This window comes from Crocuta crocuta, unplaced genomic scaffold (assembly GCF_008692635.1).
Source record: "Crocuta crocuta isolate KB4526 unplaced genomic scaffold, BGI_CrCroc_1.0 scaffold197, whole genome shotgun sequence".
NCBI classification, from domain to species: Eukaryota; Metazoa; Chordata; class Mammalia; order Carnivora; family Hyaenidae; genus Crocuta; species Crocuta crocuta.
In genome coordinates, this window is record NW_027532002.1 from 11,869,777 (window position 1) to 11,889,088 (window position 19,312).

The window sequence follows — 19,312 nt, forward strand, 5'->3', positions numbered from 1 at the left end:
AGGGAAGAATTTATGCTCCATAGAAAACTGTATGATCTATAACTCACTCTTCTATGTTTTCTGATTCTCAGTTTATTGGAGCTATTCTTTGACATTTTAAAGTATAGATAACGAATAACAATGCAAAATAATCCTTGTCTATAGACAAATAAATTCTGCCCTGTCCAGTGGAGATTCTATTGAGTTGTCTCCCTTCTGTGGAAAAAAGTTTTGTCTCCTTTTTCACATTGACAGCAACTTTCCTTTACTCCATATAAATTTGTGCTTTCTAAATTTTTTCCTTTGAACCAGTTATAGCATCATGAATTAAACAAAATCTTTAATGTATGTTCATTTTTATAACTGTATGAGAGTAGAGATTTTACACTTTCTTGAAAATTAGCTTTTAATATTGTTCATGACCACTTTGGATGCATAGAAGGACAAGACCTGCTGTGACTGCTCAAGCTTATAGAATAACCCTAAAACAACTAGGTGAAGATCAAGAGAGCTTGTCTCTGGAAGTCCTCCAGAGTTTCCTAGTCATCTAGAATCCAAACTCATCCTCTCCTGGTTCCTTCTTATTTAGTCAAGCAAGCAATTCATCACCTAGGACTATAAGCTCTTACATATGAAGTTGAATTCAGGTACAAAAGGCATCAGAGTAAGGGATTCATCTCCATAGACAAGAAATTCTGACAAACCAGCACTTTCCCATAAGGGACTGTGGAGATACAGGTGTCCACCCCCATTTGGGGGTTTAAAAAGGGTATCAGGAAAAACCGTATTTTCTCCAAGTCCTCAAGAATGGTAAAGGTAACATGAAAACTAGCTATGGGGAGAATCATAGAACTGTCCTAAGTGCATAACATCACTTAGGTAAGTTATAATAATTAAACATGGTTCCGTTTATCATTGTGATGGTCAAATTGCAAATATTTCATCAAGATAGAAAAATTTAACCATCATTACCTTGTCCAAATAATCTGTGTCCCCACTACATTTTAGTAATGATACACCTACAGTTGCCTTCACCTCAACTCTCCTAAGGTTTCTGAATTTAGTTTTGCTGCTTTCTCTATGATTCTCCATGATTCTCTACTCTGGGCCTGCTTTACCTTCAAAGTCAGCATTTCAACCATTTAGCTCTTGCATAATACTCTCTTTTTTCTAGCTTGTTAAAATACTCCAATAATGCTTTTTACTAATTGGTAAAACTACCAAGTAGTCCTTTATCTCCTTCTTCCCTATACATTGAGACATCTTTCTGCCTTTTCTATATTCATTATATCATTCCTGTCTTCTCTTCCCTCCTTATCTTTGATTCCATTTTTTATTATCTTAAATATTTTTGCAAATATTCTGTATTCCCTTGCCTCTTTGTCTTTAAATCTCACTGTCTGGAAAAATCCACAACCCAGATAAAATCAACTAGAACTTTCTCCAAACCTGCACCTGGGCATCTGAGGGCTGTTGGGAAAACCTCACAGTGGGACCAACTGGTGTCATTATAAATTATTGAAGGTCAATCTTAACCAGATCCTCAACTTGACCCTATAATCTCATTATACGGCTATAGACAGTTCTGTCCCTTACCACACATGTATTTCAAACCTTCTCTCTTCTCTCACTTCTGACTCCATCAAAACCCACTATTACTCTCAGCAAATAAACCAATATCACAGAAGAAAAAGGAACCTTCAAATGGGAATACCCCTGACTTCCTGCTATCAAACCTTCATACCCACTAGACTATGTATTCTCTACTCCTGTCAGAAGGTGCCAGTCATTCTGCTCTGGATATATCCTCTCCTGCCTCCTTAGGGGACTGCATACAGTCAGCCACTGCTCTGATCATCCTTATCTTTGACTTCCCCAAAACTACTGGGTCCTTCTTGACCACAGGCAAACATTCCTAAGTTCCTCCCTCAGTAAAAAAAATGGGAAAATAACCTTCATCAGCTTACATTTTCCTCTCCTCATACTGCCCTCTCCTCTACTTCACAAATTTCTTATAACTCTCTTTTCCTTTTCCTTTCCCCAGACTCATAATTTATCTACTGTTTATATTCCTTCTTAGCTCATTTAACTCCCCATTCTTTTCTTCTCAGCCTTTAACTGTGGAACTTCCTCAAGCCTTGGTCTCATACAACCTTCTCTTCTCTTTATTCTATCTATGCCCATGATTCTAGGGGCCAGCTGTATACAGATGACTCCCTAATTTAGACATCCAGCCCTGGCAACCATATAAGCCCCTACCCCAAAATCAAATTCTAGATCACCCTTCTTTAAAGAAAATTTTCTCAATAAAAAACAATTTTAAAAAATTAAACTTCTTCCAGTGTTTCCCATCTCAATTACTAATATCACTATCAATTTGGTTAGACAAAATAAGTATTTTCAAGCCATTTTTGCTCTCTGACACCCCCTTGTCTACATTTCCACTTCAGAACCAAGTTTTGCATTTTTGCTTCCTCTTTACATGCCAGATCAGTCCACAGTTTTCTGTATCTATTGCCATCTCTAGTCCAACCTGCTATCATGCCTTGTTTGGACTCCTGATCGATCAACCACTCCATACAATGCAAGTGGTTCATGTCCAAGCACTTTTGCAAGTAAGCAGGTGAATGAATGAATGCCTAGAGGTAACAAGACTCCATGGACTGACCACTGTAAAAAAAAAATTCTAATCATTCAACAAATATTTTTTGTGTTTCTAGGCATTGATTTAGGCACTAGAGACAAGATGATCAGTGCGTCTTTCCTCAAAAAGCTCACAATCTAGAAAGTGGTAGGAGCACTCAGTCAATGACAATAATACAAAGCAGAATACAAAAAAGTATCAATAAGCAAAAGGATCATCCTCCCTGTCCCAGAAGGCAAATGTAGTTCAAAGGAAGGAGAAATCACATCCAGTTGAATTTTTAGGACACACTTCCTAAAGGAGATGGTGCTAACATATGGAAATAGGGTATATGAGCAGTAAGTAGATTCTGGAAGGAAGTGATTTCTAAGCAAAGAATCAGAAGATAGAAAATATAGAAAAAAATAATTCAGCCTGGCTAAGCATAGACTAATGAGAGAGAGAGATGGAATGGAAGAGTCATTGGAAGTTCACTGGGAGAAGAAGTTCACTGTGACATGGTAAGATCTCCAAATACAGGATGCTTCTTCCCAAATGGCTTTTCTTTAGTTGGAATTTACGTTTTTTAGTTACTTACCTAAGGTGAGGGAGAGCTTTAGACTTACATCACTTTATGCAGACGTGGGAATGAACAGAGAAGAAACTTATTGATGACATATTATATGCAATCAGTTGTCCATAATTTCTCACAGCACACTTAAAAAGGAGATGTGCCTGCAAATCTGTATTTTAAATTAGATCTTCACAGTATTTAGATGGACACCTAAGAATCCAATTATAATGCTTAACAGGTCAATATTGCCTACTCTTTCACAGAAGTAATTGTGATTGGCCTCTACTATTGATTCTTTACATAAATACATTAAATGTCTCCTTTATAGGAGCCCCAGGAACATGAAGTCGTTGCCTGAGTTGTCTGTAATCAGATTAGGAAAGACAACCACAGCAACCAGGACAGAAGACAGAAGCACATTTAAGTTCTATGGGAAGTATTTCTTACTATTTTAACCACTGGCCAAAAAAAAAAGGGGGAGGTATACAAAGAAAGGAATTATGGCAAAATAGAGAGAGAAAGGGGAGAGTAGGCAACTAAAAATCTGTGTACCCTTGACTTGTATTTTCCTGATAATGGGTGATGCTAAGCATCTTTTCATGTATCAGAATGTCTTCTTTGGAAAAATGTCTATTCATGTCTTCTGCCGATTTCTTTATTGGGTTGTTTGTTTTTTGGGTATTGAGTTGTTAAGTTCTTTATAGATTTTGGATACTAACACTTTATCATATATATTATTTGACAATATCCTCTTCCATTCTGTAGGATACCTTTTCATTTTGTTGATTGTTTCTTTCACTGTGCAGAAGTCCCAATAGTTCACGTCTGCTTTTGTTTCCCTTGCCTTTGGTGATGTGTGGTAAGAAGTTGCTTTGGCTGACATCAAAGAGGTTGCTTCCTCTGTGCTCCTCTAGGCTTTTGATGGTTTACTGTCTCACATTTAGGTCTTACATCCATTTTGAATTTATTTTTGTGTACAGTGTAAGAAAGTGGCCCAGTTTCATTCTTCTGCAAATTGCCATCCAGTTTTCCCACTACTATTTGTTAAAGAGACTGTCTTTTTTTATTGGATATCTTTCCTGCCTTGTCAAAAAGTAGTTGACCATATGCCACCTTACATCTGCCAGAATGGCTAACATTAACAACACAAGAAACAACAGATGTTGGCAAGGTCGCAGAGAAAGGGGAACCCTCCTGCACTGCTGGTGGAAATGCAAACTGGTGCAGCCACTCTGGAGAACAGTATGGACATTCCTCAAAAAACTAAAAATAGAATTACCCTACCATCCAGCAATTGCGCTACTAAATATTTACCAAAGGATACAAAAATACATATTTGAAGAGGTACACACACCCCAATGTTTATAGCAGCATTATCAACAATAGCCAAATTATGGAAAAAGCCCAAATGTCCATGGACTGATAAGTAGTATCACAGAGATTGGTGTCTGTGATGTGGTGTGTGTGTGTAATGCACTATTACCCAGCCATCAAAAATAATGAAATATTGCCATTTACAGCAATGTGGATGGAGCTAGAATGTATTTTTCCTAAGCAAAATAAGTCAATCAGAGAAAGACAAATACCATATGATTTCACTCATATGTGGAATTTAAGAAACATAACAGATGAACATATGGGAAAAGGCAGGGGGTAGGGGAAAGAGAAGACAGGGAAACAAACCACAAAAGACACTTAATGACAGAGAACAATCTGAGGGTTGATGTAAGTAGGTGGGTGGGAGATGGGCTAGATGGATGATGGGTATTAAGGATGGCACTTGTGATGAGCATGGGTGTTGTATGTAAATAATGAATCACTGAATTCTACTCCCAAAACCAATATTGCACTGTACATTAACAAATTAAAATTTAGATCAGAGAATGTTCATAAAAGTAATAATAATAAAAAAACAGAAAGCAATTTGCCATTATATTTCATACCTCACCAGTGGCAGACATAACCCATCAATCATAACATTCTTTCCCAGAGAACCCAGCAACAACCTCAAGTCATTTCTGAACTTACCACCCCAAATAATACTAGTAAGCAATCAAAATTGTCTCACAAAAAAAAAAAATCTCTTTTCCGTTCTCAGAATAATGAAAAAGAAATTAGAGTCTGCAGAATCTGGATTTATTTTTTTGTTACTGTTTTATTTATTTTTGAGAGAGAGACAGAGACAGCGTGAGCAGGGAAGGGTCAGAGAGAGAGATACAGAATCTGAAGACAGGCTCCAGGCTCTGAGCTAGCTGTCAGCACGGAGCCCGATGTGGGGCTTGAACCCACCCCTACAGAATCTGGGTTTAAACCTATATTCAGACTGGTACTAGCTACACAACAAAGAGCATCCCCAGCTCTCTAAACCACAACTTTCTAGAGCTTTGAATAGAGGTAATGACTTTGCCAGCACTGTAGCAAGACTCAAAGTGCCAATGTATTAAAGAACGCTTTGAAAATTGTAGAGCTCTATAGAGGTGAGGTATTCTCCAAATAGGAGGTCTTACTACTCAATACTTCCAGAACACTTCCATGTGCCCAGAGCACATACCTTGGCATTTGTCAGTTGCCTGTAGGGCCAAATGTGAAAAGAAACCAGCGGGAGGAACTCGTCAATTCTCTACTATTCTTTGTATTCTTTTCATATGCCCTTTCCTGTCCCAAGTGGCCAGCCAGATTGCTGTCTTTAGTACAATTACCTTGACAGCCCAGTGGCCCTTGTCCAGTCCTTTAGTTCTTGTAGGCTGCCTGCCTAAAGCTGCTAGCCCTGCCCACACAGGGGTTAGCCAGTCAGTCTTTAGGGACTTATAACACAAATGTAAACTGCAACCACAGCTATAGTTAAATAAAACAATTTGGAACAGATTAAATGATTAGTTCCTGAATAATAATTTTTATATCATTTTATTTTTCATTTTGTGATGAAGCAGGAACAATCAAGGTGCTCTGTACAGATGGGCCCTGCTAAGTTAATAAAGCACAGGGCTTATCTAAAACAGACAATTGGTCTAGAAGTCCTGAAGGTTCACTCAGCAGCCTAGAGTTAGATGCCACAAAAATCTAGAAGTTGAAATAATGATGTCCTTGCAGAGACTGCAACACTATGAAGGATATTCTAAGAACATCAAGGACTAGCACCATGAATGTAGGACTCCTGTTCATGTTCCCAGGATAAGCAATGCACAGTTTCTTGCCATTTTTTATTCTGTGATGTGGAGAATAAATTATGTGGGCATCTAAGGAGGGAGAGGGACCGATTAAGACTACTGGAATAATCCAGATGTGAGGTAATGATGGTGAGAGATGAAGAATAGGGAAAGGTGTTTGGACTGGGGATTATTTTGGAAGTAGAATTGCCAGACTTCTTGATGGATCAAATGGAGGGGATGAATGAAAGGAAGGAGTTGAGAATGGCACCAATGTTTTGAGCAACTGGGTGAGTGGAAGCAGCATTTTCCTAAATGAGTTAGAACAATGGGGGTGTGACTGAGAATCCACAGTTCTACCTTCAACACTGAGAGGTTTTTCCCTTCCTGACTCCAAATACATGGTAATCTTTCCAATACCACGTCTCCAACTCTCTGACACCATCGATGTGGCTTACAATTCAACTTAATTCTTACACTCATTACCTGGAGTTGGTATCAGAGTCCACAGGTTTAAGGTCTCAGTCCCACAAGACTACCCTCACTTTAGAGGCCAGCTGCAAGTATCAGGTCACCTGAACTTTTGACCAACCAACTATAAATCAGGAGTTCCCACCAACCCATCCTCAGGTTCAATAATTTGCTAGAAGAGTTCAAAGAACTCAGGAAGCCATATTACATACATTTCTGAGTTTTTACAAAGTATACAAATAAGCAGCCAATTGAGAAAGGACATGGGGAAGGTCTGGAAAGGTCTCAACCCCAGAGGTTCTGTCCCCATTGAGTTGGAATGTACCACCCTCCCAGCACATGGAAGTCTCCACCAACTCAGAAGCTCTCCAGACTCCATTATTTAGGAGTTTCAATGCAGGTTTCATTACATAGCCATGATTGATTAAATCATTGGCTGTTGATAATCAACTCCATCTCTCAGGCTCCCTGAAGGTTGGTGAGTAGGGCTGAAAGTTCAAAGCTTCTAATCAATACTTGATATTTCTCGTGACCAGATCCCATCCTGAAGCTATCTAAAAGCCTACCATGAGTCACCTCATTATAACAAAAAATTCTCCTGTCACCCCTAAAATTTCAAAGATTTTAGGAGTAAAGAAAGAGCTTTCTGGTACTGGAGGCACATAAGTTTCATAGGGTGTCTCCACCATCTCACCAGGCAGGTGATCATATACAAACCTAGGGCTCAGGGAGAAATCAAATCTGTCTCCACCACTTACTAGCTTCTGTGACGGTGGATAGGCACTTAGCGTCTCCCTGTTTTAGTTTCTTCATCTCAAAAATGCAAATAATAAACATTCTGCAGGGCTCTATAAAAATAAGAGAGCATATAGTTACCATCAATCAACAGATATGTATTGAGTCTACTCCATGGCAGAAACTGTTCTAGGGGCTGGAGATAGAGCCTTCAACAGAAGAAAAATCCAGCCCTCATGAATCTACATTCCAGCAGGGAAAACAAAGTGAACAAATAAATAAGAAAACATATACCATGCAGTTGATGGGAAGTGCTACAGAAAAAAAAAAAAATCAGTAGAAAGAAGGATTGGGAGTGGGAGGTGGTCAATGTTGTCATCTTAAATAGAATAGTCAAAGACCTCTTTGAGAAGAGGCTATGTGAACAAAGACCTGAGAAGGTAAGAAAGCCAGGCAAACAGATAGGGAAGGGTGTTCTAGGCGGTGAGAAAAGCAAGCACAAGGACCCATCAGGTGGAAGCTTACCTGACATTTGTTCCAAGCCCAGAAAGGAGGTCAAAGTGGCCAGAGGTGACCCACTGAGAAGTGCTACCTCTGTTCAGAATTCCAATAATGTTCATTACTGGGATGGCCTATTTAGCCTGCATCCTAAACTACTACTTTTCAGGTGTATATTGTTTTAACTCTCCAACTGCTAACATATAATTATCTATCTGCTAATTATCTCTTTAAGAGCAGAGACTTTTCCTACTGCCATTTCCATCCCAACCAAGTGCCTCACACTTGGAAAATCAGTTGTCATCCTATAACCTAACCAAACATGCACCTGCACACACACATACTCAAACAAGCAAATTGCCAACTCATCCTGTTTACTGAAATACTAGTCTCTGTGTTCAAGTTTCCTCATCTCCACAATTTGACTAAATTATTTTAAATTTATTTGCATTAAGAAGTGTTCATACTTGGGAACTCACTTTTGACATGGCAATCTCCTCCCAGCCTGGCTTTCTTGAAATTCCTTCCACAAGAATACTCCTTACACTGGCTCCAACAACAGCTAATCCCAGCAAGAATGAATCTAAATCTCATACACCTGAAAGCTTTTGTTTCTAGCATGCTTTATTAGCAACATGTGTTTTCTCTGCGGATCACAATCACCTGCTGTTCCAGAGACTGTAATTTGAGAAGCTAGCCTCTAGAGGCTAGAAATTCATGTGGAGAAAGTTAGAAAAAATCATTAGTTTTCATAATTGCTCTGTGAACAAAGAATAGGTACTCCAATGAAAACAATCGTTGCCATTTATTGAACATTTACTATCAGACATGTACTGTGGGAAGTGCTTCACTGACCTCAGCTAATTAAGTTAAATCTTCAGGGTAGGTATTAGCCCTCAATTACAGATTTTTTAAAAAGCCATATGAGTTTAAGTCATTGGCCCAAGATCACACAAGCTACTGAGAGGCAGAACTAGGATTTGAAGGCAGACCAACCAGTAGTAAAAATACCATGCCAAATGTATATGCAACAAAGATCTCACAAGTGATCTCATTCTGAGACTCAGGACAAAGTTCTTTTAACAAAATTAGAATGTTTGTCCTTACTGATAGCCAGGAAAATCTAGAGCTGAATACCTGGACGGATCATGACCAATCCTCAAGACAACAAAGAGAGGCATAGAGTGTGCCTACCTCCCTTTCACTTGAGTGAATTGACAGACAAGTTGCATTTGGGTCTGCAGTGCTGGAACCTTTCCCCACAACTTAGCTGTGGGTGCTTGATGTTGATGACTGAGAGCAATTATACCACTCATAGCAGATGGGAGCATATGGTGCCAGCCAAAATGAATCAATGTGTCACAGCAGCAAGGTTCTCGGATAAGATTTAGAAAGTGTTGTCAAACAATGATTATAATATTACCAGGGGAATGGGGCCAGCAATTACATCTTTCAGCCAATGATTTATAGCACTTTTATTTTTTTTACCCTTACCGAGTGGCCATTGTTATGGCTCCAATTTACAGATGGAGAAATATAAAATAGCTTGCCCCAGTTTACAGGGCTAAGTCATTGACAGACCTTGTGGGGTTTTGAGACAACCTAACATATTCCTTTTTCCTACCTGGGTCTTGAAACCATTTTTGTTTGTTTGTCTGTTTTTTGTTTTTAATGGCAGAGTCAAAGATGGAGCACAGAATACCATATTTATTACAGATAAAGCTAGGCTGGAAGACAAATGGCTTGGCTAACTCCCTTATAGTCAACCTCAAGGATAGACAACCTAAAGGAAAGGGAGAGCTGACTGAGTCACTGCCACTCACAACCCCCACTGCCCCCTCTTGGACAGAGGTAGGAGGAGAAATCCTCTGCTGTCCAAACCTGGCTAGATAGATTAGCTCCCCAGTTCAAAAACATGGACCAAAAGCTATTGTCAGCCAACCAGGTAACTCACTGCATCCATGTGGGGAGTCAGTCTCTTCTAAGATTTTCCCCAGTGGAGTCTTCAGATCCAATTATATTTCTCTAAGTAGGAGAGGAACACTTCCCCTGAAGGGATTAAATGTTATTATTGCCAATCCTGAGAAGAGATTGACCCAGGGAAGAAATCAGGATTCAGGGGGACAACCCCAGATTGAGATAAGGATAAAAATCCCTTCTTTCTAAAAGCTGGAGGTGATAATATTGGAGCAAAAGTTCCTGTCTTCAGGGAGAATACAAAAGAAAATGTACATGCTGCCACCTTGGCTCACTCCTTTCACTGGTGTTCCCAGGCCTCTCTTTGTTAATGCTCCCTAGCTCCACAAAAGCATAGGCCCACCCTCAGCACCCACACAAGAACAGTGAACAAGAATCTCACTGAACACTGGGAAGCCCAAAAGGCCATTACAGCAAAATACCATCAGCCTGAATGTTACATTTGGATGCCCCAGGTCTACAGACCAAGCCTCACCAGCTCTGGCCAGGGCATCTCCCTCCTTAGTCACCGACCTGCAGCCTGTTACCATGTCCCATACCAAGAGCTCACATCCTAAATCTCCTTCTCCAGGGTTCTTTCAAAGGAAAAAGGATTTTATGCTCCCCTCCCAATCAAAATATTTTTCTATTCTGCCCAAGTAAGAAGATACTCATTTTCATCTTTATTTCAGTTTATTTTAGACATTTGTTTTATTTTTAATTATTTTTTTCTAAATATGATTTATTGTGGAGTTAGCTAACATAACAGTGTATACAGTGTGCTCCTGCTTTCAGGAATAGATTCCCATTATTCATCACTTACATACACCACCCAGTGCTCATCCCAACAAATGCCCTCTTTAATGCTCATCACCCATTTTCCCCTCCCCCTTTGCATCTCCATCAACCATCAGTTTGTTCTCTGTAATTAAGAGTCTCTTTTGGTTTGCCTCCCTCTCTGTAAACTAGTTTTTCCCCTTCTCTTCCCCCATGGTCTTCTGCTAAGTTTCTCAAGTTCCACATATGGGTGAAAACATATGATATCTGTCTTTCTCTGACTGACTTATTTCACTTAGCATAACACCCTCCAGTTCCATCCACATGGTTACAAATGGCAAGATTTCATTCTTTCTCATTACCAAGTAGTATTCCACTATACATATAAACCACATCTTCTTTATCCATTCATCAGTTGATGGACATTTAGGCTCTTTCCATAATTTGGCTATTGTTGATAGCACTGCTATTAACATTGTGATACATGTGCCCCTATGAATCAGAACTCCTGTATTCTTTGGATAATTTCCTAGTAGTACTATTGTTGAGTCATTGAGTAATTATATTTTTAATTTTTTGAGGAACCTCCACACTGTTTTCCAGAGCAGCTGCACCAGTTTGCATCCCCACCAACAGTGCAGCATCATTTCTCCACATCTTCACCAACATCTGTTGTTTCCTGAGTTGCTGATTTTAGCCATTCTGCCCAATGTGAGATTGTATCTCAGTGTAGTTTTGATTTGTATTTCCCTTGATTTGTATTTCCCTTTGATTATGAGCGATGTTGAGCACTTATTCTTGTGTCTGTTGGCCATGTGGATGTCTTCTTTGGAAAAGTGTCTATTCGTGTCTTCTGCCCATTTCTTCACTGGATTACTTGTTTTTTGGGTGTTGAGTTTGGTAAGCTCTCTATAGATTTTGGATACCCTTATCTGATATGTCATTTGCAAATGTCTTCTCCCATTCCATTGGTTGCCTATTAGTTTTGTTGTTTCTTTTGCTGTGCAGAAGCTTTTTATCTTGATGAGGTCCCAATAGTTCATTTTTGCTTTTATTTTCCTTGCTTCAGAGATGTGTTGAGTAAGAAGTTTCTGCAGCTGAGGCCAAAGAGGTTGTTGCCTGTTTTCTCCTCTAGGGTTTTAATGGTTTTCTGTTTCACATTCAGGTCTTTCATCCATTTTGAGTTTATTTTGTGTATGGTGTAAGAAAGTGGTCCAGTTTCATTCTTCTGCACGTTGCTGTCCCGTTCTCCCAGCACCATTTGCTAAAGAGATGGTCTTTTTTCCATTGGATACTCTTTCTTACTTTGTCAAAACTTAGCTGGCTATACATTTGTGGGTCCAATTCTGGGTTCTCTATTTTATTCCATTGGTCTATGTGTCTGTTTTTGTGCTAACCATACCGTCTTGATGATTATAGCTTTGTAGTACAAGCCAATCCAGGACTGTGATGCCTCCAGCTTTGGCTTTCTTCTTCAACATTACTTTGGCTATTTGGGGTCTTTTCTGGTTCCACACAAGTTTTTAGGATTGTTTGTTCTAGCTCTGAGAAGAATGCCAATACAATTTTGATTGGGATTGCATTGAATGTGTAGATTGCTTTGGTTAGTATCAACATTTTAACAATATTTGTTCTTCCAGTCCATGAGCATGGAAAGTTTTTCCATTTCTTTGTGTCTTCTTCAATTTCTTTCATAAGTTTTCTATAGTCCTTATAGTTATTAGCATCTTTGGTTAGGTTTGTTCCTAGGTATTTTATGGTTCTTGGTGCAATTGTAAATAGGATCGATTTCTTGATTTCTCTATTGCTTCATTATTGATATATAAAAATGCAACCAATTTCTGTACATTGATTTTGTAACCTGCGACTTTGTTGAATTAAAGTATCAGTTCTAACAGCTTTTTGGTGGAGTCTTCAGGTTTTCCATGTAGAGTATCATGTCATCTGCGAAAAGTAAAAGTTTGACTTCTTTACCAATTTAAATGCCTTTTATTTCATTTTGTTGTCTGATTGCTGAGGGTAGAACTTCCAACACTATGTTAAACGACAGTGGTAAGAATGGATATCGCTGTCATTCTTTTGATCTAGGGAGAAAGCTCTCAGTTCTTCCCCATTGAGGATAATATTAGCTGTGGGCCCTTCATATATGACTTTTATGATGTTAAGGTATGTTCCTTCTATCCTGACTTTCTTGAGTGGAATGCTACAAAGACTACAAAGGACCACAGACATCACCAGAAGCACAAAACCTACAGATAACACAATGACACTAAATCCATATCTTTCAATAATCACTCTGAATGTAAATGGATTCAATGGCCCAAACAAAAGACATTAAAAAAATAAAATAAAAACCCAACCAAGATCCATCTATATGCTGTCTACAAGAGACTGAGGACATCTTCAGATTGAAAGTGAGGGGATGGAAAACCATCTATCATGCTACCGGAAGTAAAAAGAAAGCTGGAATAGCTGTACTTATATCAGACAAACTAGATTTTAAACTAAAGGCTGTAACAAGTGATGAAGAAGGACATTATATCATAATTAAGGCATCTATCCATCAAGAGCTAACAATTGTAAATGTTTATGCCCCCAACTTGAAAACCCTAAATATATAAATCAATTAATCACAAGCATAAGCAATCTTATTGATAAGAATATGGAAATTGCAGGGGACTTTAATACTCCACTTACAGCAATGGAGAGATCATCTAGGTTGAAAATCAATAATGAAACAATGGCCTTGGACCAGATGGCCTGGACCAGATGGACTTGACAGATATATTCAGAACTTTTCATCCAAAAGCAGCAGAATACACATTCTTCTCGAGTGCACATGGAACATTCTCCAAAATAGATCACATACTGGGTCACAAAACAGCCTTCAATAAATATAAAAGAAATGAGATCATGTGATGTATATTTTAAGATTAAACACTATGAAACTTGAAATCAACCACAAGAAAAAATTTATAAAGCCTACAAATGCATGAGGTTAAAGAACATCCTACTAAAGAATGAGTGGTTTAACCAAGCAATTAAAGAAGAAATTAAAAAATATATAGAAGAAAATGAAAACGAAAATGTAACAGTCCAAACCCTTTGTGTTGTAGCAAAGGTAGTCCTAAGAGGAAACTACATTGCAATCCAGGCCTATCTCAAGAAATAAGAAAAATCCCAAATATAAAACCTAACTGCACACCTAAAGAAACTAGAAGCAAAGCAACAAAGATACTCCAAAGCTACCAGAAGAAGAGAAATAATAAAGGTTAGAGCAGAAATAAACAATATAGAATCCAAGAAAACAAAAAAACAAAACAAAAAAAAAAAAACAGAGTAGAACAGATCAATGAACCTAAGAGCTGGCTTTTTGAAAGAATAAACAAAATTGATAAATCCCTAGCCAGCTTTTAAAAAGAAAAGAGAGAGAACCCAAATAGATAAAATCATAAATAAAAGAGGAGAGATCACAACCAACACTACAGAAATACAAACAATTATTAGAGAATACTATGAAAAATTATATGCCAATAAATTGAACAACCTGGAAGAAATGGACAAATTCCTAGATACACACACACCTCCAAAACTCAAATGGGAAGAAATAGAAAATTTGAACAGACCCATAATCAGTTATCAAAAGTTTCCAAACAAACAAGAGTCCTGAGCCAGATAGCTTCCCAGGGGAATTCTATCAGACATCGAAACCAGAACTAATACGTATTCTTCTCAAGCTGTCCCAAAAAATAGAAATGGAAGGAAAGCTTCTGGATTCATTCTATGAAGCCAGCTTTACCTTGGTTCCCAAACCAGACAGAGACTCTACTAAAAAGAATAACTATAGGGCAATATTCCTGATGAACATGGATGTAAAAATTCTCAACAAGACACTAGCAAATCAAATTCAACAGTATACTAAAAGAATTATTCACCATGATCAAATGGGATTCATTCCTAGGCTGCAGGGCTGGTTCAATATTCACAAATCAATCAATGTGATACATCACATTAATAGAAGAAAGGATAAGAATCATTTGATCCTGTCAATAGATGCAGAAAAAGCATTTGACAAAATACAGCATCCTTTCTTAATAAAAGCCCTCTGGACATTTACTTTAAACAGAAGTAAGCTTTAGCTTAAAACAGAAGTTTAGTATCTGGTTGCGTTAAACTTTCTACTCCAGAATAGGTTCTTGCCTTTATCTAATCTAACCAGAAGGCCTACTGAAGTGTTGCTTCTGTTGTTAACAGAGCAATATGTCCCCAAAGCCAAGTCAAACATTTATCTCTAACAGAGCAGAAAAAATGCTGGAAATTTTTTATAGCTATTTCCCACCTCCATCCCAGCTACTGATTCTAGCCCTCAAGGCTTAAAAAAAATATATCAGGGGTTCCATCTAGTTCCATCACAAAAGTTCTATTCCTATCTCAAAGTAGAGAACAGACACAGATGTTTTTTTGTTTCCTTCTGACCTTTACAGAATCTTCATATTTTTATTGCTCTGTCAACGTTTTTTTCTGCCCCAATACACCCAAGGAAGATAATAAACTTTGTCAGTAACAGCACCTCACAAACCATGGCAAGAATTCTCATTTTGGGGGTGGAGGGTGCAGTACACAAACTTTATAGAGACATAGCAACAATTTTGAGAAGAAAGTTGTTTGGTATGAAAAGGTAATTACAATACACTTCCACTCTCATCTTCATTTCCCCCTCAAATAAAAATAAATTCCTTAAATACCCTAACTCACCTACTTTTTTTTTTAAATCCTTCAGCCCTTATAGAATTCAGTTGTAAGTATTTATTACAAACCCCACTACACCCTCAAAAGTCCAAATCCTGGGGTCACATTAATGTCTGCTTTCATTTTTCCTTCTCTGCCCAACAAGATGTTAATACCTAGGAGGGACCCTACAGACAAACCTAATGTTCACCTCATTAGAACCAAATTTTACATTTGTGAAGAGCAAAAACTATACCTCAAACACTGTGATCAGATTCATTCTACATTCTACTAAGCCTTTCACATCTCCTAAAAAATGGTGTGCTTTGTTAAGAGCTTGGAAGAATGCTGCCCTATCAAATTTATGACAGACTTAAAGCCTTCCTGTAGTTTTTTACCTTTGGTTTTCAGAATGATACAGTTTTACCAAGTGTACTCCTCTTTTAGGGGCACCTGGGCAGGTCAGTTGGTTAAATGTCTGACTCATGATCAGGTCATGATCTCACAGTTTGTGAGATAGAGCCCCTTGTCAGGCTTTGTGCTGAGTCTACTTGGGATTCTCTCTCTCCCTTTCTCTCTGCCCCTACCCTGCGCTCTCTCTCTCTCTCTCTCTCTCTCTCTCTCTTTCTCTTAAAGTAAACAAATCAACTTAAAAAAAGAGTACTCCTCATTTAAGCAAGACCATTATATAAAAATTATATTACCTAAAAGAAAAATGAATGTTATATTCATCTTGTAAAATCATTGTACCCATTCAGTTTCTCTGGTACCTTTGAAAATGATTAAATTTATTTGAACTTCTGATTTATACACACATGGCGGGGGTAAGTGTACTGATACCCATAAAGAATTTTTCCCCACAAATTAACCAATTTTTCTCTATACATTCTATACCTTTATCTATATATTCAGTATCATAGTCATGAATGTCCCAGTAGACACAGAATATGAATAAGTATATAAACATAATTTCTAGCTATTATTTGGGTGCTTGCTGCAAGGAAGCCTGTTTTTCACATCACATCACATCACAAAAGATTGAGCTGAAATGTCAGTTTCAGAATAAACACTTTTAAGTGTCTGATTAGGTGAGTTAGGAGTTAGGTACCTCAGGTGCTGAAAGGCTCTGCTCTAACATTTACTTGGGCCTAGAGAAAACAGCTATGCTGAGTCACAGGCAGAAAGATAAGAAAAACACTTTAAGCCTTCAAATTAAGTTAGTCACTCATATTGCAACTGTGTTCACTTCTGACAGCCTTGATAGACAAATATTTCAGGGGAAACTGTATGTAAAGAAAATAAATTGCCATTTGGAACTTTTCATGCCTGGCACCCTTAAGGAAGAAAGAACCCCATCCTTATTCTGCACATCGCACTTCCTGCTGCTTTGTTCTTTATTTAGTTCTCTTTAAAGTTCAGCAGCATTTTAATTCTTTCTCAAATTCTCCAAAATTCTAAACCACTCTATACGTGACAGAATTTTGAATAAATCCTCAAGTTCTCAAAATATAAAGTCCTGAGCCACAGCTGAAAACAGCAGCCGGTGGCTTTGTCAGGCGTCTTTTCTCTTCTGTCCTGGCTTGGTGCCCTCAGCTGGCACCATCTGCCCCTCTCCACTGACCACAGCAGCCTGCTCCTTACACTCACCTGGGCCTTCTGGTCCATCACTTCGGTCTCTATTGCTTGTCTCATCACTGTATTCATATTAGCCTCATCACCCTCTCCTTCCCCACAGAGTCCTGACCTTTTTTTTTTTTTTTTTTTAAGGATCCACTCCTCCACACAAGCATGTGCTTCAAGGAAACTAGTCCCCTGCTTCAAGTGGTGGATCTGGTGAATCTGAGCAAATAAGGAGACAGCACTCTTCTGTTGACCATCATGACTTGAATTGATCCAATCGGACTGAAGAGAAAGACTTGTAGCTCATGGTTGGAAAAAAAGTTCTCTTACTCTCTCTTCTGTCTGCAGACAGGAGTAGGGAACCATGAGGTCTCAGTGGTCAGTGGCAGCCTCTTTGTGGCCATAAGGAGAACTATCTTTAGCGTGAAATTGTGAAAATATCAGGAATGGATTCTTGACGTCATTATTGAGCCACTAATCCTACCTCTTCTGAAGACTACCTGACTTCTGAATTTCTTTCTTGAAAGACTTCTCAGAGGCTTTAATATTCCAAAATACACTTCTTTTAAGAGAAGAGTATAATATACTGTCCTTTCCAAACATATTGAAACAAATAGCCCTACTTTTTTCGAAGACTAGCATTCCATGGAACCAGCTTAGGAAACATGCGCTATGGTCATTTTAGGGTTTCTGACACCAACAATTTCTCCTCCGAAGAGCAATCAGCCACTAAAAAACTAGAGTTAAGAACATACAACATTAACCCTTAAGCCCCAGATTCTCTGCTTGAGATGCATGCTCTGGATTGACAATATGAACACAATCATGTATTAACTTCTTTTTCCAAATCAAGTCAATATGCATCTGTTAAATCATATGTTTACTTCATCCACAAACATTTTATATGGTTTCACACCTCTGCCCAAAAAATTAAAATGCCAACCATAGCAAGGCTTATTTCTTCTGCTTGACTTTCAAAGCCATCTTGCTGACCCTTCCCTAGTTATTCAATTCTTACAACCCCCTAACCCAGTCTGCACTTCAGACTCATTATCCACTCCTATCCCTGGGGACTCATCTCAGATCCCAACCACGGCAGCCTCATCCTTCCCCTGCTCCTTTTCAGGTCTGGAATTTCAAGTTCATTTTAATTATTCACTTAATTATATAACAACACATTAATCCATTCTTCTTATGAAAACTTAAGTAATAGGCTAACATTTGCTTTGACAGGCTCAATTCTGAGTCTTCTCTTGCCTCTCCAGGGGTTTCAACTTGATGCATAACCTTCCGGACTTTTTCCTTTGCATTTTTATACATATATATGAAACCACAGAACATATGGGGCCATAGTACATTCTACCCCCACTCTCTGTCTTCACTGTGATTACTGACAGTTTCAAGATCCTGGAAGCCAGAGACCTATTAGCTTTAGGAAACTGAGAACAGGGCAAAGAAAAGTACAACTTAGCCTGTCAGGAAAAATTGATGGTACACGGTACCAGCAATTCCACAGAAAATGCCACATTCTCTAAAGGGTAAATACCAGGCAACAGAGCGTTCTTACAAACAGACATGGAAGAGAAGAGGCACTCTGGGAGTTAGAATAAGGCTGTAAGACTTCCTGAAGAAGACGTCTTACTTCCATCGGGTGTCAGATAACAGCAATGATTTGAGGTAAGCAACACTCCAACACTATGCAGTCCAAGTCCTCATTGGGATCCTCTTCTCAAAGTGGGGAGGCCTAAGCCACACTCTGCTCCACAAATTCCTTTCCATTTCCTGCTTTTTCTGTCTAGGAAACTGGAAGGGATGGACAGCTACTTCCCACAAGTTCAAGCCAAGGGAGAGTAGGGCAAGAAAAAGAAAACGTATTTAAATTGGGTTTGCCGGTTCTTAGCCAACCTTTTACCAGGATAACCAAGACTGTTCTCTTCTGAGTTTGACAGAAACACACATAGGGCAAGCATATTAGTGGTTCATGTTTTTCCCCAGAATCTAAGATAGAACATAATGGGCACCTGAGATGGCTGGGACCCCACAGACACACATCTACAGTCTCACCAGTTCTCATCACCTGCCTCCCTGCCCTCTCTACCTTACCCTTTACTTCCTAAACTGGACTTTTGGTTATGAAACCTCTTTTGTTAATGTCTGCTATATTCACTTGAATAAAATAATAAAATAACCAAATATAATGATTCC

General features: G+C 38.6%; 1 pseudogene; it reads left to right on the plus strand.

Annotated features, from left to right (window-relative positions):
* The window catches only part of LOC144240945 (large ribosomal subunit protein uL4-like), a 137,868-nt pseudogene that overhangs the window by 52,623 nt on the left and 65,933 nt on the right, over positions 1-19,312 (plus strand).